This window comes from Perca fluviatilis, chromosome 20, assembly GCF_010015445.1.
Source record: "Perca fluviatilis chromosome 20, GENO_Pfluv_1.0, whole genome shotgun sequence".
Classification (NCBI taxonomy): Eukaryota; Metazoa; Chordata; class Actinopteri; order Perciformes; family Percidae; genus Perca; species Perca fluviatilis.
The window spans coordinates 34,631,276-34,638,775 of record NC_053131.1 but is presented as its reverse complement, the minus strand read 5'-3'; the positions used below and the strand labels follow the sequence as shown (position 1 = coordinate 34,638,775).

Sequence of the window (7,500 nt, the reverse complement as noted above, 5' to 3'; positions counted from 1 at the left end):
GACTTTTTTCGACATACTATACTATGACTTTTTTGGGACTTTTTTCGACATACTATACTATGACTTTTTTCGACATACTATACTATGACTTTTTTATGACTTTTTTCGACATACTATACTATGACTTTTTTGGGACTTTTTTCGACATACTATACTATGACTTTTTTATACTTTTTTTGATATACTATGACTTTTTTGTACTTTTTTCGACATACTATACTATGACTTTTTTGTACTTTTTTCAACATACTATACTATGACTTTTTTCGACATACTATACTATGACTTTTTTATGACTTTTTTCAACATACTATACTATGACTTTTTTATGACTTTTTTCGACATACTATACTATGACTTTTTTGGACTTTTTTCGACATACTATACTATGACTTTTTTGGGACTTTTTTCGACATACTATACTATGACTTTTTTCGACATACTACACTATGACTTTTTTATGACTTTTTTCGACATACTATACTATGACTTTTTTGGGACTTTTTTCGACATACTATACTATGACTTTTTTTATACTTTTTTTGATATACTATGACTTTTTTGTACTTTTTTCGACATACTATACTATGACTTTTAATTTCATACTATACTAACAAAGAAGGAATGCAACAAAGCAACACATTTTTTTGGGGAATATTTAAGTTACAGAACACAGAACACGTCACATGACCTTTTTTCGACATACTATACTATGACTTTTTTCGACATACTATACTATGACTTTTTTCGACATACTATACTATGACTTTTTTCGACATACTATACTATAGCAGCATGGTGTCCCAGTGGTTAGCACTGTGGCCTCCCATCAAGAAGGTTCTGGGTTCTAGTCCAGGTGGTTCTGGGCCTTTCTGTGTGGCCTCCTTTTTTTAGAATAGAATAGAGAGTCCATGACGAGAAAAATTAGACCGAGCACGACATGTCAAGCAGTCCTTCCAGGAGTAGGGTTGGGCATCGTTTGGATTTTAATGATTCTGATTCTGATTCTTCCTTCTGATTCCGGTTCTCATCGATTATTGATTCTGATTCTTTGAGTGGTGGAGTTGAAACGGGTCACATGCTGATTATTACCAATAAGAGGAAAGTTTTATTTTGATTCAAAGGTGGGTTGCAGTTTGACGGAGGCTTCTGCATCTTTCCACTTCCTCATTATCATCTGTTTGCCAATCGTTATACTTGTCTGAATTCAATTAGTGGGTTTACAATATGACTTTTCTTTGGACTTTTTTCGACATACTATACTATGACTTTTTTGGGGACTTTTTTCGACATACTATACTATGACTTTTTTGGGACTTTTTTCGACATACTATACTATTACTTTTTGGGCGTTTTTTTACATATACTACTACTTATGACTTTTTTCACATACTATACTATGACTTTTATGACTTTTTCGGAACATACTATACTATGATTTTTTTCGGACTTTTTTCGACATAATATAGGCTTACTTTTTGGGACGATTTTTGACATAATATACTAGACTTTTTGGGACTTTTCGACATACTATACTATGGACTTTTTTTGTACGTTATTATGACTAATTAAAACTTATTAACCTTACATACTATGACTTTTTTGTACTTTTTTCGACATACTATGCTATGACTTTTAATTTCATACTATACTAACAAAGAAGGAATGCAACACAGCAACACATTTTTTTGGGGAATATTTAAGTTACAGAACACAGAACACGTCACATGACCTTTTTTCGACATACTATACTATGACTTTTTTCGACATACTATACTATGACTATACTATGACTTTTTTCGACATACTATACTATGACTTTTTTCGACATACTATACTATAGCAGCATGGTGTCCCAGTGGTTAGCACTGTGGCCTCCCATCAAGAAGGTTCTGGGTTCTAGTCCAGGTGGTTCTGTTTTGTGTGGTTCTTTTGGCCTTTTTTAGAATAGAATAGAGAGTCCATGACGAGAAAAATTAGACCGAGCACGACATGTCAAGCAGTCCTTCCAGGAGTAGGGTTGGGCATCGTTTGGATTTTAATGATTCTGATTCTGATTCTTCCTTCTGATTCCGGTTCTCATCGATTATTGATTCTGATTCTTTGAGTGGTGGAGTTGAAACAGGTCACATGCTGATTATTACCAATAAGAGGAAAGTTTTATTTTGATTCAAAGGTGGGTTGCAGTTTGACGGAGGCTTCTGCATCTTTCCACTTCCTCATTATCATCTGTTTGCCAATCGTTATACTTGTCTGAATTCAATTAGTGGGTTTACAATATGACTTTTCTTTGGACTTTTTTCGACATACTATACTATGACTTTTTTGTACTTTTTTCGACATACTATACTATGACTTTTTTGTACTTTTTTCGACATACTATACTATGACGTTTTGGGGACTTTTTTCGACATACTATACTATAGCAGCATGGTGTCCCAGTGGTTAGCACTATATCCTCCCACCAAGAAGGTTCTGGGTTCTAGTCCAGGTGTTTCTGGGCCTTTCTGTGTGACCACCTTTTTTCGACATACTATACTATGACTTTTTTGTACTTTTTTCGACATACTATACTATGACCTTTTTTCGACATGCTATACTATGACTTTTTTGTACTTTTTTCGACATACTATACTATGACTTTTTTCGACATACTATACTATGCCTTTCTGTGTGACCACCTTTTTTCGACATACTATACTATGACTTTTTTGTACTTTTTTCGACATACTATACTATGACTTTTTTCGACATACTATACTATGACTTTCTTGTACTTTTTTCGACATACTATACTATGACTTTTTTTGTACTTTTTTCGACATACTATACTATGACTTTTTTTGTACTTTTTTCGACATATTATACTATGACTTTTTTTGTACTTTTTTCGACATACTATACTATGACTTTTTTCGACATACTATGACTTTTTTGTACTCTTTTTTTCGACATAATTATACCTCATGACTTTTTTTGACATACTATACTATGACTTTTTTTCTTTTCTTTTTACTTTTTTCGGACATACCTACTATGACTTTTTCTCGACATACTATACTATGACTTTTTGGGGACTTTTTTCACATACTATGCATATGACTTTTTGTAACTTTTTTTCGAGACAATTATACCATGACTTTTTATATCTCTTTTTTCACATACTATACTTATGACTTTTTTTCTGACATACCTACTACTATGACCTTTTTCTTTTACTTTTTCTGACATAATTATACTATGGCCTTTTTTCTGACATACTTATACTATGACTTCTTTGTCTTTTTTTCGACATACTCACTATACAATGATCTCTTTTTTTCAATATACTATACTATGACTTTTTGGGGACTTTTTTTCGACATACTTATACTATGACTTTTTTGTAATTCTTTTTTCACATACTATAATTATGACTTTTTATCCTTTTTGACATAATTATACTATGTTTTTGGACTTTTTCGACATACTATACTATGATCTTTCTTTGTACTTTTTTCGACATACTCTACTATGACTATTTTCTAATGTAATATACTATAGCAGCATTTGGTGTCCAAAGTGGTTAAGCACTTTGGCCTCCCACCAACAAGGTTCTGGGTTCTAGTCCAGGTGGTTCTGGCCTTCTGTGTGACCCCTCTTTTTCACATACTATACTACATGACTTTTTTGTAATTCTTTTTTGACATACTATACTATGACTTTTTAATTTTTTCTGACATACTATACTCATGACTTTTTTGTACTTTTTTGACATAATTATACTCATGACTTTTTGTACTTTTTCTAGACATATTATACTTATGACTTTCTTTGTAACTTTTTTTCGACATACTATACTATGACTTTTTTCAACGTATTATAAACTATAGCAGCATGGTGTCCCATTAGCACTGTGGCCTCCCACCCAAGAAAGTTCTGGGTTCTTAGTCCAGGTGAGTTCTGGCCTTTCTGTGTGATCTCCTTTTTCGACACAATACACTATGACTTTCTTGTACTTTTTTAACATACTATACTATGACTTTTTAACTTTTTTCGATATACCATACTCTATGACTCTTTGTAACTTTTTTGACATACTATACTATGACTTTTTAAATTTTTTTCGACATAATTATACTATGACTTCTTTTGTACTTTTTTTCGACATACTATACTATGACCTTTTTCTGACATAACTATAACTATGACTTTCTTGTACTTTTTTCACATACTATACTATGACTTTTTACTTTTTTCGACATACTATACTCATGACTTTTTTGTACTTTTTTCACATTATTATAAATTATGACTTTTGTATTCTTTTTTTCGACATACTATACTATGACTTTCTTTATACCTTTTTTTTTCACATAACTATTATACTATGACTTTTTTCTATTCATGCTATACTTATGACTTTTTGTACTTTTTTGATCATAACCATACTATGACTTTTTTCTCGACATACTATAACTATAACTTTTTCTTTTACTTTTCTAACATAATTCTTACTATGACTTTTTTTCGACATACTATACTCATGACTTTTTTGGACTTTTCTCGACATACCTATACTCATGACTTTTTGTACTTTTTTTCGACAACTATACTATGGCCTTTTTTCTCGACATACCATAACTATGACTTTTTGTACTTTTTTTGACATACCATACTCATGACTTTTTTTCGACATACTATACTATGACTTTTTCTTTTAACTTTTTTCTACATACAATTATACCATGGCCTTTTTTCTCGACATACTATACAATGACTTCTTTTTCGATATACTATACTATGACTTTTGGGACTTTTTTCGACATACTATACCATGACTTTTTTTTTGTAATTCTTTTTTTTTTTCTCACATACTATACTATGACTTTTTACTTTTTTACATATTATACTAAGACTTTTTTGTACTTTTTTTTCGACATAATTATAATTATTGACTTTTTTTTCACATACTATACATATGACCTTTTTGTAACTTTTTTTCTCACATACTCATACTTTACCTTTTTCTCGACATACTATACTCATGACTTTTGTATCTTTTTTTCTACATACTATACTATGACTTTTTGGGTCTTTTTTTTTTTCGACATACTATACTATGACTTTTTGTTTTTTCGACATAACTATACTATGACTTTTTAGGGACTTTTTTCTCGACATAATTATACTATGACTTTTTCGACATAACTATACTATGACTTTTTTGTAATCTTTTTTCGACATACTATACTATGACCTTTTTAGGACTTTTTTTCACAACTTATACTATGACTTTCTTTTTTTCGACATACCATATACTCATGACTTTTATCATTTTTTCTGACATAATTATACTATGACTTTATCTTTCACATAATTATACCATGACTTTTTCGCACATACCATACTATGTCTTTAACTTTCACATACTATACAGGACTTTTTCACCTACTTAACAGCATGGTGTCCCAGTGGTTAGCACTGTGGCTCCCACCAACAAGGTTCTGTCTAGTCCAGGGTTCTGGCCTTTCTGTGTGATCTCCTTTTTCACATACTATACCATGACTTCTTTGTACTTTTTTCGACATACTATACTATGACCTTTGTATTCTTTTTTGACATACCTCATACTATGACCTTTTTTTCGACATACTCATAACTATGACTTTTTATCTTTTTTCACATACCATACTACTATGCCTTTAGACCTTTTTCGACATACTATACTGTCTTTCCTTTGTACCTTTTTTCTACATACCATATCACATGACCTTTTTGTACTTTTTTTCGTACATACTATGACCTTTTCACATACCATACTATGACTTCTTTTGTACTTTTTCTCACATACTTATTTATGACCTTTTTTTACCATAACTAACTTATGACTCTCTTTGTCTTTTTTCTCGACATACTCTACTTCATGACTTTTCGTCGACATAATTATAGCAGCATGGTCTCCCAGGGAAAGCACTCCGGCCTCCCACCAACAAGGTTCTGGGTTCTAGTCCAGGTGGTTCTGGCCTTTCTGTGATCTCCTTTTTGATATACTTATACTATGACTTTTTGGTCTTTTTTCGACATCCTATACTATTACTTTTTGGGATCTTTTTTCGACATACTATACTATGACTTTCTTATACCTTTTTCGACATACCATACTATGACCTTTTTTCAACATACCCATACTATGACCTTTTTTCAAATTCTATACTATGACTTTCTTTGTATTTTTACACATACCTCATACTATGACCTTTTCACATACTCATACTCATGACCTTTATCCTGAGCACTATACATTATTTTTTTGTACTTTTTTCAATATTAATTATCCATGACTTTTTGGGGCTTTTTCTCGACATACTTTACTATGACTTTTTTCTATGCTACATATTATACTATGACTTTTTGTACTCTTTTTCGGACATACTATACTATGTCTTTTTAGACTTTTTTCGACAATTATAATTGTCTTTTTTCGACATAACTATACTATGTCTTTTTTTTCGACATAATTATAACTATGACTTTTTGTACTTTTTTTTCGACATAACTATACTATGACTCTTTTGGATCTTTTTTCGACATAACTATACTATGACTTTCTTTGTACTTTTTTCACATACTATACCATGACTTTTTTTCATTCTATACCAACTAAGAAGCTGAATGCAACACAGCAACACAAGTTTTTTGGGAATATTTTATTTACAGAACACAGAACACGCCATTACGACCTTTTTTCGACATACTATACTATGACTTTTTGTACTTTTTTCGACATACTATACTATGACTTTTTTGTACTTTTTTCGACATACTATACTATGACTTTTTGGGGACTTTTTTCGACATACTATACTATGACTTTTTTCGATATACTATACTATGACTTTTTTGTACTTTTTTCGACATACTATACTATGACTTTTTTCAACATACTATACTATGACTTTCTTATACTTTTTTCGACATATACTATGACTTTTTGGGGACTTTTTTCGACATACTATACTATGACTTTTTTTGTACTTTTTTCGACATACTATACTATGTCTTTTTTGGGACTTTTTTCGACATACTATACTATGACTTTTTTCGACGTATTATACTATAGCAGCATGGTGTCCCAGTGGTTAGCACTGTGGCCTCCCACCAAGAAGGTTCTGGGTTCTAGTCCAGGTGGTTCTGGGCCTTTCTGTGTGACCTCCTTTTTTCGACATACTATACTATGACTTTCTTGTACTTTTTTCGACATACTATACTATGACTTTTTTGTACTTTTTTTGACATACTATACTATGACCTTTTTTCGACATACTATACTATGACTTTTTTGTACTTTTTTCGACATACTATACTATGACTTTTTGGGGACTTTTTTCGACATACTATACTATGACTTTTTTTGTACTTTTTTCGACATACTATACTATGTCGTTTTTGGGACTTTTTTCGACATACTATACTATGTCTTTTTTGGGACTTTTTCGACATACTCTACTATGACTTTTT

The 7,500-nt window shown here is 31.2% G+C and overlaps 1 protein-coding gene across 1 annotated transcript in view; it reads left to right on the top strand.

The window, feature by feature from the left end:
• The window catches only part of mapkbp1 (mitogen-activated protein kinase binding protein 1), an 89,937-nt gene that overhangs the window by 63,928 nt on the left and 18,509 nt on the right, over positions 1 to 7,500 (top strand).